Genomic DNA, 25,024 nt, shown 5'->3' on the forward strand with positions numbered 1-25,024 from the left:
TGCTTCCAAAATTTTCTAACTTTTTTTTTTTTTTTTTGCCACTTTTCTAGCTTCTACTGACCAAACTCTGCCTTTGTGGTATGTATGTTCTATAGACTACCAAGGCATACGGTGCATCTGACATAAGACTGTAAAGTGGGACACTTTACTATTACATAAAAGATTTTTTTTAGGTCAGGCAGTATTTTGCAACATATGCATTCACGTAACCATTCTCCAGTGATAGACCTTGACATGTGATGTTTTGCTTAGCCAAGAGGTTAAGGATGCTGAAGGTGAAAACAATTTTTGCTGGAGCCAGAACAAGAACAACAATAAGCATATCAAACCAGTTGTGTGGGTAGTTTCCTATTCACTCATCAGTGAGGAAAATGAACTTCAGCTGAGAAGTCCTATGTCACTTTAAGCCTAAAACTGTAGGATAATCCTGTTAACACAGCGAAGCGCAAAAATGGTGATCAGCTGCAGGTGCAGGCAGTGCAGGGCTGCTGAGATTTTCTCTCCTGAAGGCTTCAGTTTCTTTCCAGGCTGATTGCTTGTGATTTCATTAGACTCACTTGACCAGAGGGATGGAGCCCTGTGCGAGTCCTTGCAGAAGGAGCAGCGGGACTCAGGGCGAAGGCTGGCTTCAGATCGAGAGTTTTCCAGTCTTCAGGAAATGAAGATTTAGCAGCCTGGAACCACAGGCAGGAGGAACGATCTGTTTTGCCAGGAGTGATGCGCACTGGGATGCTGGCCTGCCTGGCTGTGGGGGCCGGGGAGCAGGCAGGTTGCGGGGAGGGAGCCATGCTGGCGGCCGAGCCCTTGCCCCGTGGCTTCTTGCTCTTGGTACCTCAGTGCTCCCACGGCACAAAAGTGTTTCCAGATGAATGGATTGTGTCCAAGTGTTTGCCTTTTGGCTATTAGCACTGTGAGAGCAAACAAGTTTTCTCATGGCTAACTTCCTTTGATTCCTTCCCTCCCAGAAAGTTGCTTCTTGTTTGTTGTGCCATGACAACATCGCTGCGCTATCCAGAGCGAATGTGTTAATCCAGGAAGGGACAAATCTGCGAGGCTTGACTGGCAATTTTTAAACTCCAGATGGCCATTCTCCAACTACCTGTCGGCTTGAATAGGAAATAAGTCTCCTGACAGGCTCACTTCCTTCCGTTTGCATTGTTTTCAGCAAAAATAGATTTTTAATAACTCCCATAATAACGTTCCTGCAAGGTGCGGCCTGCAAACGTTAGCTTGAAACAGGACAAACATATTTCAATGTCTGTTGACTTTTCACCTATCGGTGGCCCACAGCCAGTGGGCTGTGACTGATTATTAATAATAAAATGGGAAGTAACCTTAGATTAAAGTATTGTTAAGAAGTGCCCAATATCCAAAATCTGGGAGCAGAACCTCAGCTGCTACAAATGAGCTGAGGATCTGCTCAGGGGGTTTAGGGATGCTGGTGAAATTAATAAAATGAATTTTTGTCACTGATCTTTTCTAGTTCATCAAATCCTCTTTATACTGTGTTTCTTCTCAGACATTTCATACCTATTTGTTGTGTATTAATGTATCACAGCTGAGAATGTGTGGAGCGGTAGTTGGCTTTGTTTAGTTTGCTTTTAAGCTGATTGTAACTTTTCTTCAATGACTGCTCCATTGTTCAGCACTTATATTTTCTCCCAGTATGCATATATTGTCTTACCTTATGCCAGAGCTTAGAAGCATTTCTGAAGATTTCCATATATGTGGCAGTGTTACTGGAATTCAAATTCTGAACTTCAGAAGGCACTTCAAGGCTCTTCCGATTTTTCATACTGCATCCCATACTTCCATCATTTGTACCAAGAGCTTGATTAGAGCCAGTACATGTAGCCACCTGTCCTATCCTATCCTATCCTATCCTATCCTATCCTATCCTATCCTATCCTATCCTATCCTATCCTATCCTATCCTATCCTATCCTGTCCTGTCCTGTCCTGTCCTTCAGTCATTGTTTTGCACCATGTAAAGCATATTTTAGGTGACAGTGATGTGACCATATGTATTTGCTAAACTTTTTGGGTGCAATAAGAATGATTTTTTAAGCAATTATTTCATATAGAGCCAAAATAAGTCAGATCTGATTCAGTACAGAACACAGAAAGTTCTGTTTTTAAGCCATCAGTCTCAGTATTCTTACTTGGAATTTTGGTAGTCTTTGGCTTGCTGATTTAAACAGAAGTGCCAAAATTGTGGTATTCTCTCCTCCTTCCCAAGATTCATCCACAACCATGAATCAAATATAACACCTCTTAACAATTTTGTCCTTTATGCCTTATATATATGTGTGTGTATACATGTAAAAATTTCCAAAAGGTACATCAGAGTATAGTTTTCTGTAAAACCAAATCAGATCCAGTAGCATAACCTGGTAGAAATTGTTCCTTCACATTACAGTAGCCTTTCTATGAGTTAATTGCACTTTTCCACAGCTAGCTGTTTCTTTCTAAAGTCTGAGGCATTCCATATGTTCTCACTAGCTCACACTGTGGCTGGGGATTTTATTTTGGTCTATATATAGCAAGTAAATAGTCCAGATATGCTCAGATTTGTTTTGAAAACTTTAGTCTGGCTAAAATGAAGGATATGACATTTAGAAGTAAATTTATGAAGCTAGAAACAACAGCAAGGAGCAGCTGGGAAGAGATTCAGGGACAGAAGTATTATCTCTTAACAGACTCTGCTTGAATGGAGTACTGCTAACTTCAGAAAAAATCCGTGCCCAACTATCACTTGAACTTGAAGCAATAAGGATTGAAAGAAAGGGGCAATGGTAAGGCAGAAGCACTGGTTCAAGTGCTAACTGTGGAGCACATTGCTGGGGATCGTTTCTATGAAACCATTAATTTAATTTACAAAATCGCCAGCATAGCTACATGTCTGCAAGCACCTCCATGCAGCCCACCCCAGGATTATATATAGTGTGCAACTACACATAGCTGCTCTGTAGGGGAAAGCTTGTGGGACAGCTGGACAGAAGGCAGAGGGGACAATCGCAGGAGGGACACTGGCAGAGAAGTAGGCAGCAGGAGAAAGATAAGAGAAAAAGCAGCTGTCCACAGCAGGACTGTAGAAGTGGGGTATGGAAACCATACTGGGTCAGGCTGTATCACGAGGAGAAAGGCTGAAGACACAAGGGGGAGAATTTCTTACAAATTTAATAAAACCATTGAGGAGTGAGTAGGGGGAGGAACAAAAAGGGAAGGCCTGGGAGCAGATGATGTGACAGGAGAAGTCCCGTTTAGAGGCAGACACAGTTAAAGAAGGCAGGAAAACAGCAATGAGTTTGTTTAGGGGAAGATACGGCATTACCAGATGGGAGACCCAGGATGTGTGAGACCATGTCATAAATTCCCATGCTACTGTATGTCCTCTCCTCCATGGGTCCTGCACACCTCTGTGTGTTTTTGCCCTTGTGTTAGGTAAGAGAATTGGGGAAAAGGCTTGGCATAGCCCAATTGTGGTGTTGTATGGAGACAGGAAGCCTACAGGGAACCATCTGTCCCTTCCACATTCCTCTTTTGGAGGAGCCCCTTTTATGCCCATGTCTTTAACTGACAAGGCCCTCTGAGATTTTCAGATTTACCTCTGGAGAAACAAAAGCCCTCCAAATAAGATCAATCAACAAATATAATAACAGTAGGAAGGATAAATGGGAAGAAGTTAATTAGAGAAACTTTAGCTGATATTTCAAGTCATAACTGTTAGCTCCAAACTACTTTTTGCTTGGTGAGGAGGGCTCAACTACACATAGTGAAAATTGAGTTTATAAAACTTGGTGGTGGCTACTGAAGTTTTATTTTGCAGTTATACTGAGTCTAGGGCAGTCTTTATATGGTGCAGGATGTGTTTGAAAAAAAATACGTTGCAATTGGAGTGGATTTCATTCTTTAAAGCCACCCCAGCTGTGTACAAAGAGAGCCCATACTACACACGGCAGCTACTATTTACACCAAACTCATACTCTAGCTGCAGACCTGGTTTTTCTGTCTACGTGAGCCCTGAAGCTCAGTGCTATCTTCTCATATCTGCCTTATATAGACATTAACTATGAATCTGGTTTTACACTAATCTAACTCCATCAACTGTATGGAGTTGCTTCTGATGCCTTTCAAAGATGCAGCTAACCTTAAGCATTGTTGTCTCTCTCTGGAGTTTTAAAAAGAATGTAAATGTTCAATAGGTGGCCCTGCAGCTTTTGTAAAAGCATTTCAATTCTTGTTTTGTGATACTTTAAAAACATATGAATGGTTGATATTGCAAAGTGTTACAATGATATTTTCAATATTCTTTGAATTGATGATAGTAATATTTTAAAAAAAAAGTGAATTTGTCATCTAATACAAACAATGTTAGTTCAGCTACTGAAAAACCAAACCACTTTTAACAAAACTTTAACTGGGTTTTAATTTTGAACTTTTCATTTCAACTAGTAGAAAGCTCTTTTGCCCTCCCTGTGGCTTTTGCACAAGATTTTGTGGCATTTTTGGTGAAGCGGAAGACTGTATTTCCAATAATTCACAACTGGACAGTGTCAGTCCAGAACCTGATCATCTCTGCACTTTTAAGTCCCCACAAAAATCTGGAAGTTTGCAGTAATTATAAATGCTCATATGGACAGAAGACTAATTTACATTTTTGTGGCACTCTGAACATCTCAGTAGCACTTTTGTCTGGATTTAGTTGAATAAAACAACCAAGAAAACAGGATTGTACCAAAGTTATTATGTAACATTCACAACCTCAGGTATACTAAAGAAATATAAGCAGGCAGCCAGAAACCTCAATTAATAGCAACTTAATTTGTCTTTCAAAACACAACACCCTTTTGAGCTCAAATAGGTAAACCTTTTGGGCTATAGGCACAATGAGAAAAGAATAATTAAGGAAATGAGGTAAGATTTCTTAATATTATACTAGTGACATAAAAAGTTGCTCCATGCCATCTCTTCCATATGAAACACTTCATTTCCCTGGAGCTCTCAATGGCTGTTATTTCACTTAGTTCACTTTTAACCATGTACTATCTCTGTGCAGTCATTCAAGTGGATTCTGGTAAACTGACTGCACAATGTATATGTGTGGATATATATATGTGCATACATTAAGTGTCCATAAGTGTGCATACATACACATCTGAAACTGAAGCGATAGGATCTTTTGGACTGGAAGGGGAGGACCATGCAGTTGTGACCCTAACACATGATGCACAGTTAGGCTGCAGTGATCAGTGCTAAGGGGGAAGCCAGAGCCCTGGATAACTGCCCACACACTGAAATGCATGCACACACTTCTTTTGTATGACATTTTTCGCTTGGTAAGTACTCAGTGTTAGGAAGAGTAAATGACTGGGCAAATGAAACTGTAGCAGACGAGATTTCTGTGCTCTGAGTAAGGTTAAAATACTGTACAAAAGTGAAAATATATTGTAGATTACCACCTTAAATTTTGCATTCATAGTTCTTATGGACAGAAAAAGAATATGCTCTTGTCTTTTCACTTTCAGTATGGCATATTCCATTGATTTTCACTTACTAATTCCTACAGTCTACAACATAAATAAAATTACAGCTTCTCTGGGGTTTATTGGGGGTGGTTAAGAAGGTTGTCTTTCTTTTGTGATTATTACTTTTGGTGTTGTCTTTGTCCTTTGTTACAAAGCCTTATTTGTATTTCATTTCCTACATAACAAAGCTTACCATATAATTAAGGTCATTTGACTATAGATTCAAGGATTCAAAAAAGGTGAGTGATGAGGAATGTGTGATTAATATACAAATGAAAAAGCAGTCCTACTCTTTCCTTCTCTTATCAGCTTTTAATCCCTCTGACGTACTTAACTGGTTCCAGTTGATGTCACTGGTAGTTTTATGTGGCTTGTGAATTTTTCAAGGAGCAGCTTCAAATTCCCTTGAGTTAGAGGGAGGGGAAAGAACAAAGAGCAATAAAAGTGCTGTCACGAGAATAATAACCATAAAGAGTATATAATACCTATGTTCTCAACAGTAGTATTTTATATAAGTGTATGATCTGAGTGCCATGACATGGGAAACACATTTTCTTACGAGGATAGCAGCAGATAGACCCACGGTAGTATGCAACTAATTGTGATAGTATGAAACATAAACAGCTAAAGTACTAAAACTTAGTGAAAATTAACAAAAGAGCTGGAGAGAGAACTAGCAAAAAAAAAAAAAAAGATGGCATCTGTCACCTGATGTATAGGTTATATAATATCATCACTTCATGCCTCTGAAGAATGAGTGGGAAGAAAAGACAATATAAGGTCTATATTATCCTTTTCATGCATCATGGGGAAAGTGCCAAGTACACTGGAAGTGGGGGAGTGTCAGACATCTCCAAATCATCAAAAAGAAATGGAGAAAAGGGATAAACTGGTCCAAGCAAGCAGACAAAATTACAATTTTGTGGCAGGTCACTCTAGGTCTCATTGACCCTGGCAGTAATGTAGGGGTCATTTTTTATGAGTAAACTGTCCTTGAATAATTTCTCCAACATCTACAAACAAGCTTTTCTTCCACATCAAACATGTTTGTCATGAACTGCTTTCCAAAAAATGACAAATAAAGAGTTGTTGGGTTTGTTGTTTTTTTGTTGTTTTTCATTTATATGCTGGGAAAATCCAGCTTTTATCTATCATTCTTTTACTTAGCCCTCCTTAAAAAAAATTATCTAGACACTAGCACATTAAGTATGCACTTCTATTTTCTCTCTTGTGGAAAAAAGATACAGTTGTGGAGCAACAGACTGTGTTTGAAGATTTTGTAAGAGAAGTTTAGCTTCATAAGTGAGAGAGTATTACACTTGAGACTATAGTGAAGTAGGAACACAATATTTGGTACAAATACTGGATTAGGCCTTTCAAAAAAGTATGAACATCTAAGGACACAGTCACCCCTTCTCATCCCTGCTTGCTTTCCATCTTAACTCCCAGCTTTTTCATAGTAGAGACCTATGTTTTAAGTAGTCTGAATTGCCTCCTGGAACCTTTCACTCCATTGACTGCACAGGAAGATAATCTTCTAAACTAAACACTTATATTACTGGCTGAAAATCTCCATACCTAGTGATTTCAAAGGGGGAAGTGGCAGCCTAATTTCCTTTATTCCTTTCAAAATTTCTTTTTGAACAGACATGTACATTCAGTAATGTGTGGAATGGGATTGTTATGTGATCCCTCCTGCTCTACCTAATATTTATTGTCTTAATTTGGGGATTTTGTAGATAATGGCTACTGGCTGTTAAACTCTAAGCAGTATCCAGGGCTAAAAGACCATCTCCATGGTGATTTTCATCTCCAAACTTGCAAGGACCGAGATACCATGTAAAGACTGATGTCTGTGCTGAGTGGCAACACTACACCATATCAACAGTTGTTGAGGTTCCCAAACTTCATGGCATAGGAAATACTGAAGTACTCAACACATTCGTTGTCTCATCCTTCAAAGGCAGAGCCCTCTTCCAGACCTATGTTCATACTGGTGAAAATTGGAGTGGGAAGAACAGCTAACAGCAGGGGAGAAAAATGTTACAGATAAGCTGGTGGGACACACCTGAAGGTATTGAGGGTGCAAACATGACTGTAAGATTGCTGTTTGTCCTTAGTGAAAAGTTATGGTGGCTGAGGAAGGTTTCTAATAACTGGAAAAATATTAACAGTCAGTTCATCTTTACAAGGGCAAGTGAACAATCCAGGGAACTACTGGTCAGCAGTACTTTGGTGTCTGGAAAAATCATGGGGTACATCCTCCTAGACTCCATTTCCAAACACATGAAGGACAAGATTGTAATCAGGAGCAGTAAACATAGAAATACCAGGGGCATCATACTTCACCAACTTGATTGCCTTCTATGATGAAATAACTGTGGATGAAGGAAGAGTAGTGAATGAAATATATCTTGAAAGACTTTTGAGACCATTTCGCACAGCATTGTCGATAGTAGTTTGAGGCAATGAGGGATGGGTGGATTATCAGAAGAGTTGAAAATTAGCAGGATTGGCAGGCTCCAAGGGTGGTAATTGATGGCCTAAGGTCAGCTTGGTGGTCAACAACAAGTACGGTACCCGAAGGGCTGATACTAGGTCTTCTTGTTTAATATCTCCATCGGTGACCTGGATGATTTGACAAAATGCACCCTCTGGAGATTTGTGGATGGTGGCACATCAGGGGGAGTGGTTGACATGCAGTGCAGCAGAAATGAAAGGGCCAAGAGAAACTTCAGATCTGATCTGACAAAAGGTGCATGAAGTGCAAAGTTGTGCGCTTGAGGTGGGGGAACCCTCTGCATCAGTGCAGGCTGGGAACTGACTGGCTGAGAAACAATGCTGTGGAAAAGGACATGGGGGTTACGATAGGACCCAAATTGCATATAACCCAGCAATGTGCTCTCAGTGTAAAATAAGGGAAACAACATAATACATTAGGAGGATTTGGACAGCAGCTTGAGGCTGCACCTGAAATACGTGCCAGATTTGGTTTCTCCAGTTAAAGACAGATACTGAGAAACTGGATAAGGTCCAGTGGCAGGCTACAAAGATACTTTGGGATGTGAGGCACATGGCCTATTAGAGAAAGCTGACGGACATGTGCTTGTTTCATTTGCTAGAGAAAAGGATGATCAAAGGTATCTTACAGTTTCTGAAAATTATAAAGATATAGAGCCAAACTCTTTTCAGACAACTAGGCTAGTTACAGGAGTAAATAGTTACACTTTCAAGGGGAGATAATTGCAACTTGTGAGTAAGGAGGTTCAGACTGAAAATTTTGAAAAGTTTATTCATCAGCAGGTAGTGTGGCTCTGGAGCAGCATATCTGAAGAGGTGGTAGAATTGCCATCTGTGGAGGTTTTTAGGGCTCATCTATCAAAGCAACATTGACGTGACCTAGTGTTGGCCACAGTCTCTAGCTGGCCTAGACAATCTCCAGGGGTTTTTCCTCCAACCAACATTTCTAAGATACTATGACAATGCTCTCCTCCAGCATACAAGGGAAGGGATGGTGACTGGCATTTAATGGTTCCCTTTTGCAATCCTGTAGAGTCAGTGTTGCTCAAGAATATTTTCAACCTTCTCTGATTAAGGGCGGAGCAGGTTTTCTCATAGATGTGCAGGTAGCATAGTAAAAATGCTATTCTCGTAGATGTGCAGCCTCTCCTCTCCTCTCCTCTCCTCTCCTCTCCTCTCCTCTCCTCCTTAGTAGGAGAATATTGCTTTGCACTCAGTTGTGAAGTTTAACTCCTCAATATTTAGCTGCTTTGATATTTTTTTCTTTGAAATACCAAAAGGGATTAAAGCATAAACTGGATTAACTACTCGTCAAATGCAATTTTGTTAAGTGAAACTGTATTTATGGGGACGGGATGGCTCAGTGAATTGATAATGAGATACCATTCTAGGTCACTTGTTCAAAGTGATGTTAGTCCAGTAGTGACTGAAAATACATTGCTTGCCACATGGGAGCTTCCTTTCTAATGAAGCCAGTAAGGAACTAGTTGCAGTCAGGTTCTGAGGGGATCTCTATATCCTAATATATGCAGCAAAATAGCCAGTAACTGCCTCTCCCTTTCACAGGCCTAATGGAAAGTTAAAGGGCTATGAAAGGGTAGAGTGAGATCTTACACAATAGACAATAGTTTTAAAGCAACCTCTACAAATCATACTTGAGATACTTTGGCAAGGCAATGTCAGGAAATTTACTCTGTGGAGTTCATAGTCCAGACTTATTGGTCTAATATTTCCTTCAAATGCTGACAAAGGCTAAGAAGAGAGAATGAAACATCTTTTGAATTGAAAAGACAGCAAGCTTTTTAAGTCATCTGATTGTCAAGAAAAACATTTGAAAAGCAAGGCTATTAGGCTGAGTAATTTCCACAGAAAGGTAGTGGACGTGTCCTTACTTGAATCATGTAAAAGAAAGATGAACAACTCCCATCACTGTTATCTAATTACAAGGATGAGTAAATAGGTATGGGCAACATTTTCAAACCTGGGTTCTGAAAGTTTGACACAATATCCAAAGTAAGATATGAAAAAGGCGGGGTGGTTTTCACACAGACTGTCATTAAGAGTAGTGAAAGCTCAAGGTCTCAGTTCTGATTCTCAGAGAATAATTGAGATTAAAAATTAAAATAAATTGCCTAAAAGTATAGGCTTAACTCCCCCCCTATTCTTTACTGCATTGTACTATACTTAAAACCCCCAAATTATTACCAAAGCAAGAGAAATGGAGTCCTTACATCACTGACTGAGAACATCCAACCTATTTGTTGGATTATCTAACTGAAGACATGGATTAAAGGACTGTTGATATCAAAGAAAAGGTCAGGAGTTGAACAAGTCACATTAGGAACATCTTCACCAAGTGGTCTCAGGAAAGGGAAGAGAAATGACTGTTCCTCTTCAGCTTCCTGAGTTGTGAACTAGAACCTAGAGCCACCCTCAACACAAGTGGATGGAAAGATCAGGAAGGGAAAACATTGATCCAGACTTGAGCAATTTAACTTTAGTGAAAGAAAGGCAACTGATCACCTTAGTTTCCAAAACAGGTGACAGAATTAAAGGCAAAAGGTCACAGCCAGGCCTTGCAAGGGTTCAAGTTTCCTCCCTTTCTGCTCCAGTCAGCCTCAGGGGAAGGACTCTGGTGGAATTTTGCCCATGGACTAAAGCAGCCTTCCATTGACGCCCTACCATACTGGGGAAAGGGGAAACGCTGTTCAAGCACACAAACCAGTTCTCCACTGCTTCACCCCAGCTTGCTTCTGCTGCCATTACATTCAGTTAGAGCAACAGCTACAAGATTGCCGAAGCTTAATTCAGGGCATCACAGTCAGCTGAGGAATTTTGATATTCCCCTTGTTTAGAAGCTGTTTTCACATTTGGGCCTCCTTTCCCTGTCATCCAGTGTTGGAGAGCACAGTTTTGCTGAAATCAGAAGTGAATGGCGTTGGTGACTCTCATTCAGGTGCTGCCATTCACACATTAAGCTCCTCCGCCTCAAAGGCCTGGCTAGACAATGCTAACAATAAACAAACCATAATAACTCACAACTGCGGCTGAACCCAGCCCTTAATGACATTGTTCAATACAGCTTCAACACTGTGAAGAGCTTCATCGCTTCGTTCCCATGCTCCTAGGAGCATTTCCAGATTGACTTTAGCAGGGCTGATTCCACCAGCTTATTCTAATTGTTTTGCTAGTACAGTCCAGGGAAGCTAACCTGCTGTGAAACCTGATGCTTTCTGCAGGAACAGGTTATTGCAGGGTAACAAGTGGCTTTTCTTTCCTGAGCCTCAACTGACAGTACAGTACCACAGGAGGGCACTCACATTAACATGTACACCTCCCCGAGCTGCACACCACCTTGCAGGTGTGCACAGCTGTGCAGCGTTGCTCAGAGAGGGCTTGCTTGGGGGGCGTACGCTTGGAAACGTGGCTGAAGCCACATTTCAGTGTCGGCATCTCCCATTCAGCAAACTGTTGGTTTGTATTTTGCTTTGTCTTTTGGGTAAAAACAAAGCAAAAGCTGGAAAAAAAGGTGGAACTCTGGAAAAAAAACAGTGTCTGCTAGCACTAGTTTTCTGCATGTGCTAAAGAGTTTTGGCCCTGGGAACAATGTATTGAGAAAGTCTGAGAGAAGAGTGGTGAAGGCATCATTTCTGATTTCCATCAATAAGAAAATTACTTACAGAAACTTCTCTCTGATCACATGGTGCAACAAAAGAAAGTGTGTTGCAGACAGATATTGTTGGCAAGGCTTGAATAATCACTGTTTGAAAGGGTTTATCTGCCTGTGACTCTCGAAGTGTGTGAGAACGGTGTGGCTGATTCAAAAGACTGCTTTCTGGCAGACCTTTGGCTCTTTCAAAGCAAAGTCTGAACTTATAATCAAGTTTTTTCTCCCTATTGCTGCAGAAGGTTTGATCAAATTAAAGAATGCACCAGAGGAGTCAGAATGTTCATGATATCCTCAATATTTTAATTCTGTTGAAGAGGTGCTTTTGGATTATTAAGAGCTGCAGATAAAGGAAGCCTAAAACGCAGGATATTTATTTCCCAAAGTTTTGTGCTTCTCTGAAGCTCAAAGCCTGTATCACAAGGAGTTGATGGAATATCACAGGGAGATATTACCAGCCTCTCAGATGCAAATGGCCTAAGGAGGAGGCATGAACGAACAGTCCAACTGAAACTCTGGCAGAGATCACCAGGCAATTTTTTTTTTTTCAGACAGACCACCAGCCTCAGTGTCTTTCCTGAAAGTCCACCTTTTCCCTAGAAGTCTACTTTTCCTCTGGGTACATCACATTCTGTCAGAAACAGCCCAGTGCATATTGTAACTTGGGAATGTGTAGACTTTATCTAGATTTTGTAAACTACTTAGCTTCAGTTTCACACTGGTCCCACTTTGTCAGCAGTTTAGTCTAATATTAGTCTTTTCTGAAAATTTCACCTCTGGAACCAAGCAACAGTAGATGGATAAATGAAAGGGGAATGTGACAGTGATCAAAATCTTTCTGGTCCAGACAGATAAATATCAGGCTAGCTTGAAGGTTTTCACATCTCTGCTGCCGGGAGTTATATTTTTTTCATGGCAGAGCACTGTGGGCTAATTTTGTAGCTGGTGTAAATCAACATTGCACAATATACCTTGGTGGAATGATGCTGATTTATGCCAGCTAAGAGTCTGGCTGCTCGTACTCCTACTAGTGTTGCACTGACTTATAAATCTTTAAAAACCTGTGGATGAACCAGAGGAACTGTTGTTGAGGGCTGCATGTTTTGAAATTGGCCTCAAGAAAATAGAAGAGACCCAATTTCAAACCAGGATAAAAAGTGTAGACACTGAAGTGGGCTTTTTCCTAGAGGTGCTAGTTTTACCTCCACGGAAACCAAAATCCCCCAGCACCTGTGAAAACTCTGTTTGGAATCAGAAATTTATCTGTTCAGATGTGGTCATCTTGTATTCCTTTTGAATTTTGAAGTGATTCACCTTCTTCCCCACAAAACATATATATATTTTTAAATTGTCCTATTGCTTAACCACTGCTCCTTCCTTCTTTTTACTTTATTTCTTTTCTTTTTTATGTACGTATGTATACCTGACTCCTTGGAGATCACTTTGTCTGTCTCTGTGATTGCTGGAGTCAGGCAGCAACACGACAGGACTTGCTTGTTTACATAGCTCTGAGGGTTATGACAACACATCAGAATGTACAGGTGCCATGTAGAGATGCAGCTTGCAATTAAGATCAGTAAAGCTGACTATTTAATAAAGAATTCTTTCATTTTATAACAACCTGATCTCATTATTCTACACACAACAAATCAGCTCCATGAAGCTCTTTAAAAAATTTGTTCTCCTTTGGTATTAAATATTTGAGCTAAAGTAAGAATTAACAATTGTAAGACAATTGCATTAATTGAACAGAAAATTAAACCCATAAAACATGGTTAAAAGCAATTTCCTACTAATTGCAGTAAATGTGCTGCCAAGATAATTACAAAAGATTTTTTAATATCTTTTTTAGTCCATTTGGTAGCATTTCACCCCTGCAATATAGCAGTCAGAGATGAGCAAAGAAGGGGAGCACTCTTCAGATGCCATTTTGATTTGGGCCGTTAGATAAAGTGTGGCTTCAATGCCAAACCAGTGCTAAGATTGCTCACTTAGTAGAGTGAAGACTTCTTGCAAAAACCTTTTCTCAGATATGAGAATTAAGCAGGAGTAACCAGCCCCTTTCAGTAGTAAAAAGCTTGTCAGAGCAGCTCTTCATAGAAAAATTTGTCCTCTCAGGTTGCTTTTCAACAATAGCTTGAGAAAGTCTGTTTTTCGTTTTGAATACAGCTCAGAATACCCACTGCTTCCTACTGGCCCAAGATCTGGGTGATGCGATAGCTATCTATAACTTAAAGTGGGGAAATTTTTTCTTCTTTGTTTTTTTTTTCCTGGAATTTCTTTCTCGCCGTATAATAGGTACAAGTGGCTGCTGCCTTTTTTTTTTTTTTTTTTTTTTTTTTTTTTAAATAAGGCAGTTCTAGAATCACTGTTTCTGCTAAAAAATGCAATCAGATACCTATAGTTAGGTGGAATGTATGATCTCTGCAAGTATCACAATCCTTTGCTAGAGGATGGGACATTCCTGACATGTGGTATGCCCTTTATCCCAGGGGAGGACAACACATTAACATGTCACATCGTTATCCCTCACCTTAGGGAAGTGCAAAGTACACTGATGACACATCAGATACATACTCTTCTTTTGGGTTTATTCTTTTGGAATCAGCTTTTCCTTTTCCCTGCAGTTTTTTACTTTCTACTGTTTGCTGGTGCTGCCCCTCCTATAACGTAATTAGAATTATTTTCTCTGGAGCTGTTCCTTTCATATATCAGCCAATTTATCCACATTGGACAAATTTCCTATTCCCTGGAAAAGAGCCGAGTTTATTAACATAAAATAATCCTTGGCCCAAGTGACTGAGCGTGGACAGGCAGGCTGGGAATCTGGACAGAGATCCTGCTCTGAGAAGGTTTTGGATCACACTGTAATTCTGAGTCCAGTATTTTCTCATGTCTCCTCTGCCAAGCTATCCTTCTTTGTGCTGGAAAAATCCTCTGCTATCAGCGAGGGTTCACATCTTCCTTACTTGGAGCAGGCCTCACTGACGTATCATCTTATTATTTACGCTTATAGCATAAACTCTGTAGAGAGTTCAGTACAAAGGTGATAGGAGACCTTTAGAGTTATGGACACATTTGTCTCTTATCTGCCACAGGGCTTTCACTAATGTCCTGTTCCCAGCCAGTTTACTTCCATAATTTCTAAATTCTGCCATTCCCACTAGGTTTCTTCTGTTATTTATTGTGCTTTTTTTCGTACTGCTCATCAACTGCTGTGAAGACACAAACACAATTTTTCAGGTGTTTTCTTGTTTCAAATGCTTATCCCAATACGGCTGGCTAAATAAAGTTTTGTTACCCCGGATTTCTGATTCTGTTTAAATTTGAATCTGAAAGTGTTGGAGTTTGAAAGTCCAAATAGACTGAAAGTTATGTCTACATGCCTTTTACAGCACTGAGTCTTACATGGAGTAGACCTGCAGCAATGCAGTGACTCCTTTACCTCAGATAGACATGACTGTAGGCTGTACACCTTTATTCTCATTTTACTTGCCTGAGCTTTTTCCATCCACCGGCTGCTCCTCGCACTACACTGAAGCTCTGTTCTCACCTACAGCCTTTGGCTTTTGACAGACGGCCCAAGTCCAAGCAGTCACCACAATTGCTTTCGTGCCGGCTGGTAGCTACAAGCTAGCAGACTGTAGAGATCTGCCAGAAGAAAAGTGGTATTTTTGATCTCTTTCTCCCTTGGCCCTATGGCTTATCTGTCTCACAGGAGACTCTGATCGGTGCATTATTTCAAAACACACACCTGGAGTGGAGAGGAACTCAGGATGGGAAATGAGGGGAAAAGGATGGCAGGGAGGTAGAAGTCAAGAAGCATCTGGGTTTGATGTGGAAAGATCAAGTGTGCTGTGGCCTGCCTTGCGAGGAAAGTAGTGTGCCTGGAAGGCTGGTGAATGGCAGGCTAACAGGAAACCACTGCAATAACCGTGCCTCTCCCCGACACACCGTCTACCTGTAGGCACCAAAATTCCTCTCTCCGGGGAAGCGCTCGGTGATCCATTTTCTTCGGTGGCTGCCAGGAAGAGTGAGGAGCTGCTGGGACAGGAGGAGCTGCATTACTGAAGGGGTCTCCTACACAAATCTGCTCCTGGCTGTGCGCACAGGGGAGGAAGGGAGAGAGGCAGGTGTGTGTTTGCGTGCGTGGGGATCGATCACATAAACAAACAAACAAATAAAACTACATCCAGAAGGGAATTTTTTTCCTGGCTGAAGCCTCTGCCATCTGCTTTGCAAGGAAGTTTGCTAATTGTACAGTCCTCAGTGCGCGGCAGCTGCTGATGAAAACGACTCACTCAGGCACTTCTGTCCCTTGAGCCTGTGTTTTTCAAAGCTTCCTCTGTTTTCCTGTCTCTTACTCATATCATCAAGGGCTGGGACTGGAAAAATGCATGCAGGTCAGTGCCTGCTTCTGAGTCTTCCAGGTACTGCTGAGCTTGAGCAGTAATATATAACAAATTTGGCTGCTTCCATTTTTTTTTTTTTCTCCAATGATAGTGAGAAGTTGAACTTGTTTTTAAGTACTTTCAATTTCCAGTCCAAATTAGTAATTTCCTTTAAACTCGTTCCCCACTACTTCTGGCTTTCAGTGGGAGTCTCTAAACATTTCAAAAGAAGGCAGCTAGCAAAACGGATATCAATATGCTATCACAGAATGATGGGGCTGGCCAAACAAATTGGCATCTCCTGACTACTCTGATATCAAATGAGTTCCTTTGTCTGTTTCTGTGTTTTCTGGCAACTTTGAGAGGTTCTTCACTCTGTGATTCATCAAATCTTAAGGATTTTTCTTTGCTAGAGCTTCCACTGCTTCCAGTGTGTCCTTTCACCCTTGCTTTATAGGCACTGATCTGTACATAAAATGCCCTCCTGGTGTTGGCTGTGGTCTCTGCTGGGTGTGAGTGAGAGCTAAGCTTGGCCAGCTGGAGAGGGTTGGTGAACAACACGTCATGTGGTGGCACGTGGATCCAAACTTTGGGCACTTTCTTTGAAAAGCCAAGGGGGTGAGAGAGTCCTGCTGGATGTGACAGGCCCGTCAGTCCCCGTGGGAGCTGTGTGGTACTGAGCCATCGGCAGGGCTCTGCGGTGGAGGCCCAACTCACACCATGGGGACTGCGGTGGCTCCCAGGTCACACTTGTACCACAGGCAGGGACTGAACCCTGGCTCACTGCATGCTCTGGCTTCCCCAAGCAAAGGGGCTTACTTACCCACTGAAAGGTAGGGAGGCCAGGAAGCTGGTGCAAACCAGGACGTGCTGTGAGATGGCAATATAGATATATGCTGAGAGCAATGGGGGCAAGTATGTCTCAAAAGCGGGAGGGCCTGAACACCTAACAGCAAGGGGAAACCAAGGAAACCAAACACTCATAGTTTTCAAGTGGCAGCTGAGGTGAGGTTGACATTTTTCCTTCAGCCCATGAGCAGAGTCAGACAGGTGTGAGTCAGACTCAGATATTGTCATTTCTCTGGTTTACAGCAGACACATACTTTAAAGCTCTGCCATATCATCTTCGTCATGAAAAGAAATCTCCTGATTCAGAGAGTTCTCTAAACCACTCAAGATTTTTGTGTGTGCTCTCCCTCCCCAATTGCTTGGAGCCCTGAAAACCACAGCCTTTGCTGGCAGACAATAAAGATACAACCTAAAGTATTCAACAAGGGGAAAAAAAAGAAAGGAGAAAAAAAAGGAGAACGGCTGTTGAGGTGGCTTAGAACATGTCCCAACATTTTCGGCAGGTTTTTTCCTTTCTCGAGGCAATCAGAGCACTGCCTAAGTTTTGCACCTGCCATGGGCAAGTGCCTCTGTCTTTTAGCAAAATAACTTTATGCATTTTTAGTGCAAGCCCTGGCCTGCTTCGTATCCTGCTTTACCTGAATGATTATATCTTCTTTACTTCGTTAACTTTTCAATAGGCTATGAAAACAAAAACTGTCACTCTGATACCTGCCATTTGATATTAAGCAATGCCTTCAGTACAAAAAGAGCCCCTCCATCTCCCAGCCCCCACCTCCAAGCATCACTTGGCGTGATCCTACTTGTAGCTGTTCACTGTATCAATATGTAAAAACTTTCCCTATCAGTGTTGCTTTCAGCAACAACCCAATTCTACATCTGCAGGTATGAGCTTTGCAACACTGATATGAGTGATTATGATAGAGAAGTCAAAATCTACTGTCCTGTAAAATATCAGTTTGCAATGATCATTAGGTCATCTCAGGGAAGTACTCCTTTGGACAGACACAGCCACAAAGCCCAAGACCTTCTTTGTGTGCACACACAAAAATGTATGGTTGGACTTAGGAACTCTGAGGATTCCCAGAACTGTATTTCAGATTTGCAGATATAATAAACGGGGTAAGGTCATGTTCTGTGGCAAAAAAAGATAAGTCTTCAGAGGTCTATTTTTCTAAGATATCTGGGCTTTATTTGCCTGTATAACTAAATTATTAATTTGTAAACCTCTACAGCTAGTCATCTTAGTAAAGGATTCCCTCCAGACTTTTGCAGTCCAAAGACAAGTTCTTGGTAAAGGCCAGCTCTCTGGAGACAGATAGGGGACTTAGGGTGGGTGGGCTATATCGCTCTCATTTATTCAAATAGCCTTCATTTGAGAGATCCCTTAGATGAGGAAAATCTTCCTGGAAAACACAGAGACCACATAATAGAGCCATGTACAGTTAAACAGTCAGAAGGGTAGGTAAAAATAAACAAAAGGATGTGTGTTTTGGGGGAGGAATATTTTTTTGGATGGATTCAAGTTGGAGGTGTAAGGGTACACAGAAAGCCACAAATTGCTGAGGACAGAGCAGTTTGTAGATCAAAAGAAGCTAATGTTGCTTTAGGATGTAATGGCCCTGATGAAGTGATTTTCCAGAACCTTCTCCTGAGAAGAGATGGGAGAACAACTCTGAAAGTGTTTCGGGTGGCCTCAGCTCTGGCATTTCAGGGAGCAGCTTCTCCAGTAACTGACTTGTTTTCTACTCTAGGTTCACACTTGGGTGCAGTCTAGGGAACTGAAATCTGGGTTTTCAAATGAAATGAATGCTTCTGGGTGTCCCAGTTTAGGGTGAGCAGCTCTAATTCTGGACATTAAGATATCTGGGGCTTGGAGGAGTGTTGAGCCTTTGTCCCCAGATCACGAGTCTTTTTATGTCCTCTCAGGCTGGGCATTACAATAGAAGAATAGAAGATTTTGATAACCTGTATTCTGGTGCCAAGGTAAGACAGTTATGGAAATGTAAATTCAAATGTTTTTAGCGTATCAAATTTCCAGTGATGTGAATGGGAACTAACAGGACCTTGAGTTCTCAGCACTTCTCAAAATCAGGCAATTTCTACTTGCTGGTTTAACCATGGATTTAACTTTCAGAATTCCTGCTTCTCTGTTTCACATACTTCCCTCCAAAATCCATTTTTCTTGCATCTGTCAAAGAGGATTGCAGACACAGTAGCAGCAAACTTCACCTTTAAGCAGAGGACAACCAAACTCATTATTTTAATGAAAAAATAATCCCATCTTTTGATTCCTTTTTGGGAGAGTTGGAGGGTGTCTCTAGAGAAATTTCAGTTTTCTAGTGGCCTACCCAGCACCCCTTGAGGACCTTCTCAATAAGCATCAGTGCACCTCTGTACAAATCAACACTATCATGAGACTGGGAATAGTGATTTCATTTGTTTTTAGGAAGTAGCCTTTACAGCTGCATGCTCTGGGAAGGCTGAAGAACTCTGAAACTGGACTTTACAAAACTTGTATTTGTTCCTTGCAAAAATACCTCTTAAAATATTAAAGTTCTTGTCCATTTTATTTCACTGGAGTTAGCACATTGTAAATGGTTCAGACATGAATCAAGCATCTCTCTTTCCCCTTGGCTTTGAAACTGTCTTCCTGAAATTTGACTGGGTCTGTATAACCAGTGCCATTAATTCCCAGTATAATTTTATGTAGTGCATTTTGTGCAAAGAACCTGGCAGTTTGACAGTGAATAATAATTCCAGGTCAAGAAATATGCTCTTAATTATTTCATGATCTCAGTGTCTTTAGGGAAGACATTGAACAGGCCCTGGAGTGAGGAAATAAAATGTTTCTTTAATTTCAAAAAACCTCTGAATTAATTTCTGTACTTTTGATAGATAGCAGCTACTCTGTTCTTTAAAGTGTCAAACCTGTGTTTCTTTGGCCAACTCTGAGCTGAAGCTTACAAAGTAATCCAAAGAAATGCTTAAATTTCTAGAATAGTGTGAGTATCTAATAACTCTTCTTATTAAAATGGGGAAAATAGGGCATATTTCAGGTGCTTCTACTTGAGTTTGGAGGACCAGCCTGTGGCACGTGTTTTTGAAAGTGTGACTTTAGCATTTCAGGGGAATATGATTCCATTTTTCAGGCTCAACTGTTAGAACCTGTTGCAAGCTGGTGGTAAAACTCCTCTTTTGGCCTCCCAAATAGTGGCCCTACCTACAGTACAAAACATTCCTAGTTCTATCATCTTGGCATTAATTATCCTAATCTCTTTTCTAATGTTCAAGCTGTTAATTTAACCACTTTGTCTAAACTTGCATTGGAAGTGGAGCTGGATTTGTTTCCTTGCATGTGCAGACAGAAAAGATGAAGGTAGCTTATCAAAATAAGTATAAGATAACAGAACTCTGGGTTGGTGGAAAAAAAAAAACAGAAGGGGAAAAAGAAAGAAGATATTCGTGAACTATTTTCTCAAATTGCAGAATTCTGTGTTTATCTGAAGCTGACTTTAAAAACAGGTGGAGCTGCAAGAAATCTGCCTTCCTGAATGTTTTCTCTAATAAATGTGAGGGTATTTTCTTAGCTCCATCTGTGGGGAATTAAACACAGAGCACTGAGCTATGAGCAGGAGTCATGAATGTCAGTTTTGCGCATCTTACACTACCTTTTATGGACCATGAAAAATTGTTCCTGTTCAAATTGAATTTTCATACAAATCTCAGTTTGCTCACAGACATTTTGTAAGCATTAGTGAGCTAATTTAATCTTCTATTTGACTGGCTAAGGGCTCCAGTGCAATGCAGACAGAGTAACTTAATCTACAAGAAACTGGTAGAACTCCATAAAAATCCTGGTGAACAGGTGGTTGTCACAAGACTCATTACGAGAAATCTTGTGGGCCACCTTAGTAGAGGCGGCAGTGACTGCATGGGGTGTAGAGTGACCTATGCCTCCCTTCAGAAGGTGACATGTTACCTCTGACACAGCTGTCCCCGACTACATAAGCGACTGCAGTTTTTAGTGCTGACAATTCAACACCTTGCCCAAGCATTAATCTAGGAGACTGTTGGCTTCTGGGAACTGGGACTTCAGAGTTATAATTGGTGCAACTGAGGAAATTAGCATGTGAGAGTGCAAGATGTCAGACTCGATGGGTACATTGGTTTGTTCTGGCCTGAGCTGGTGTAAACTGGAAGGAGAATGTGGTCTCCCCTTTCCTTCTTTGACAATAAAACAGTATGTACATCTGTAGTCCCATATAAATAGTGTCTTTTTCTAATAATTATCCATAAAATATATGGAATGTACACCTATACTACCAAGTAAATAATGGTTTGAATCAATAATTATACATAAAGTATACATACACATGGAACTGCCTGTTGTTGTATGCTATACAGAATATGTTTTCTGACAGCAATATTGACCGAAAATGCATGAGGATAGGAAGGCGCTTTTAATGTTAAAACCCCTTGTATCATTTATTTCTTTTCCCTTTCTTCTTCCTCTGGCCGAGAGCAAGGGTTCAGGTCTGCCGTAACGGTCCATGTCCTAGCAGGGCTTTTTGAATCAGGTTTTTCGCTCCTTCTGTGCACTCCTCACTTGGCTGCCGTTCCATCTGACTCTGAAAGAAGCAAGTACAAATTAAAGAAAGAATGCAGCCCTAACGCCTACACCCAGAAGCTTTCAAAACAGAAGGCTGCTACACCTGTGGGGATAGAACAAGTGTATCAGTGTCCCGGGCTCTGTCCCAGCTCGTCTGCCTTTGTTAGCTGGAATGTGCCGATGAAACAATCAGGTGCAGTAGGCGCGTGGCAGCCTGTTTAAAAACCGATTCTTTGGAGACAGGGAGTGGGCTGTGAATCATGCATCCACATAATCTGATGATAACAATTTTAAATGTGGTGATTAGTGTATAATGGAAAGTATTGTGCTATTTGGTATGATTTGTCTGCCACTGCACTACCCAGTATTTAAAAGGTCCCATCATCTATGCAAATCCTGATTCATTCTAGTAGCAAATGCATAAAGTAACTTTAGGAGTGTTTAGGTACTTCTATCTTTCTCACTTGCAGAGCATGGACAGGAAGGAAAGTATATATACATGCTTCTCGGTCACCGTACCAGCCTAAAATCATGGACGTGCTGTTGGGCAGCACACAAAGAGTATACCTCTCTGTGGAGCCTACAGGCTCAGTTGTGAACTCTTAAGTATGGGCAAAACTGGCCTACTAGCAGTATGAGTGCATCTAGCAGTGCAGAAGCGTTGTTGAGAATATCACCCAGAAATCAAGATGCATCTAGCTGTTCAGCTTAATGAATAGGGCCAGCAAATTGCAACTTTATGACTGGTCCTTTGCTTCAGGTACCTCCACCAGTCTACAACTTCAGGTATACATCTGCTCCCTGTGAATGCCAGGAGAACATGAATAACCATCAGTGCAGCTGAGGGACATCAGTATTAAAAATGCTAAAAGTAAAGTGAGTCTCTCTGAGGTTTGGTAGGAAAAGTATGAGGCAGCCAGGCTGTGTTTTAATTGTGACAGTGATTTAAAAAGTACAATAAAATTGTCTCAATTTGGGACTAGAGATGTGTCATGTTTGCTTTTTGGTGAGATTAATTTTGGCAGTATCTTGTAGCATCAACTTTCCATTTCAGGTCTTAGCTCACTGAGCATTTATAATTCAAATAGATTCAGGGCAAATATCTGTTGACAGGGAAGAAAAACAAAGGCAGCAAACAAAAGTAGAGAAGAAAAGCCATGGCAAAGCTGGGTGCCCTCATGAAGTCCTCTGACAAGATGAGTCATGATTTGGGAGAATTAATAACTGCAGACAGCATTGGTAAGTTTTTCCTTTTCTTAATCACTGAACCTCTGTGTGTCCTTGCCATGAATACATAACAAATAGGATCAGGAAGTGAATTACTAAATCACTTGCTTGTATTTACTCACATAAAGGAGTTCAAAACGAATAGCTATTTTTCACAAAGCTTTAGTGCCAGACCTAATTCTTGTTTTGGCCAAATTATCCATCATGTATGAATGATGTGCATAGGAAACCTGAAAGTCGAATTACTTTTGTTATAATGAAAAGATAAATATAATACATGAGTGCAATTCATGCTTCTAAATTTCATCTCAGTTTTAATTCTGAACAGTGCAAACTCAGGTGGAAGATCTCCACCCAGCATCCTGCTTCTATTTGACTGATGTTGCTAGAAAGATGTCTCATAATGAAGCTTTAGATAGCCTACTGAAGTGGCTGCCTGGGTGCTCATATGAATCTGATTAAAACTGTAATCAGGTTTGAAATGCCAATGGCCAACTCTTATACAAGTCACTTGGATTGTAGATAGAAGTGTTACTTTCCTGAAGCATTTGCAATGAAGCAAATCTTCAGTGTACACACACACACACACACACACACACAGAGAGCGAAAAAAGGGAGAGACTGTGTAAAAAGGGCAGCTTGTTGTTGGCAATGGAAAAGCCTTGTAGGCTCCACCTGCCTTGCTCGTGCCAGTATCTTTAAGTACCACCTCCCCTGACATGCTGAATACACATTACTGTCAAACCTGAGTATTAGGTGGATATGCAAGCCTACACTAGCAGCCAGCACATTTAGGGGAAGTGTCAACAATTTTCTGCAAACATTGTACGTGGTATCTTGCTGGGAGTTTGCTTAGGAGCACATGCACAGTGTGAAGTAATGTGCTCTTATTTTACAAGCTGCAAGTTGAGCGCCAATCAACTGTACTGCCCAGCAATGGAAAAAGTGATATAGATGGGGGATCTCTGACAGCTAAGGATCAGACTGCTGAGTCTGATGCCAAACAATAATAAATGTACATGTTGAGAAATCTCCCTGGATAACCGAGGTTACACTCTGACCTAAATGATAGAAGAGTAAGAGAATAAATTCTTCTGCACACTAATCTCTAAATCCCCAGACCTCATTGCACTATAATAAACCTGACTTGATAATACCAACATTGCTGAAGATCCTGTTACCTATTGAATATGAGGCTGCAGTTGCACAAACATTTCAAGTGAGCGGAGGTCAGCTCTGCTGCTGCAAGAATCAATCCTGCATCTCCTCGGCAGCATCCTGTAGCAGGGTCCAGGACACAGAACCCCTGTTTTGAAGGAGCCCCACAACCACTAAACTGGACTGTTAAATGCAGCTCAGTCTGTTCATTGGGCTGTGAGCTGTGGGCCTGGGAAGGTGAAGGTTATGTGTCAGGAGGTGCATTTGACTGGAAACTTTGCTGGTGAGGTCTTGTGAGTGGGACACAGCACAAAGCATAGTGTTGTAAAGCAAGGTGGGAGTTAACCTTGGTTCGAGACCCAGCAGGAGAGGTAGGGTGGGGCAAAATTGTGATGGGCTTTGAAGATAAGGCCAAGAAATTTGTGCTGGATACAGTGAAAAAGGGGAAGGGTTTATGCCGAAGGTAGCACATAGCCACAAGTAGGAAAGAAGATGTTAACAGCAGCGTTTTGAATTATCTTGAGGGAGACCCTTTTATGGCTGTTGATAGCCGAGCAGAGAGTATTACAAAAATCTGATGTAAGTTGTCCAAGGCTTGGACAAGAGCTCTGCCCTTAGAGTTGGGCCTGGAAATCCTTGTCAGTTATGCTTAGCAGGCATTGTAAACATGCAAGGATAGACTTGTTTCTTAGCCTGGGGAGCTTAAACAGATACACAAAAACCCTAACAGCTTTTAAGTGTGGCTCTCCTGTTTGTACTAATCACTGCAGCCCACTCTCACTGTTTCAAACCTAATAAAATGAGGAAATGAAAATGAAAACTAGCTCTGGTCTATGACTATCTTATCTCCTCGTCGACTACAAGGGTAATCTGGTATTTTAAAACAATAGCTACTTGCTTACAAAGCCCCTTTCAATTAATGGAACTGGAGAATCTCTCTCAGGGCGTGAATGTTAACCCCTTGAAGTAATGTGAGTAAATTCGGCTGTTCGTGATGGTGCACAGCCAGTTGCAGAGCCATACATGCTGAATACCAGGGTTCAGTTAAGCCAAAAGTATGGAAATAAATCCAC

Source organism: Athene cunicularia (genome assembly GCF_003259725.1).
Source record: "Athene cunicularia isolate RWA chromosome 2 unlocalized genomic scaffold, athCun1 chr2_part1, whole genome shotgun sequence".
Lineage (NCBI taxonomy): Eukaryota > Metazoa > Chordata > Aves > Strigiformes > Strigidae > Athene > Athene cunicularia.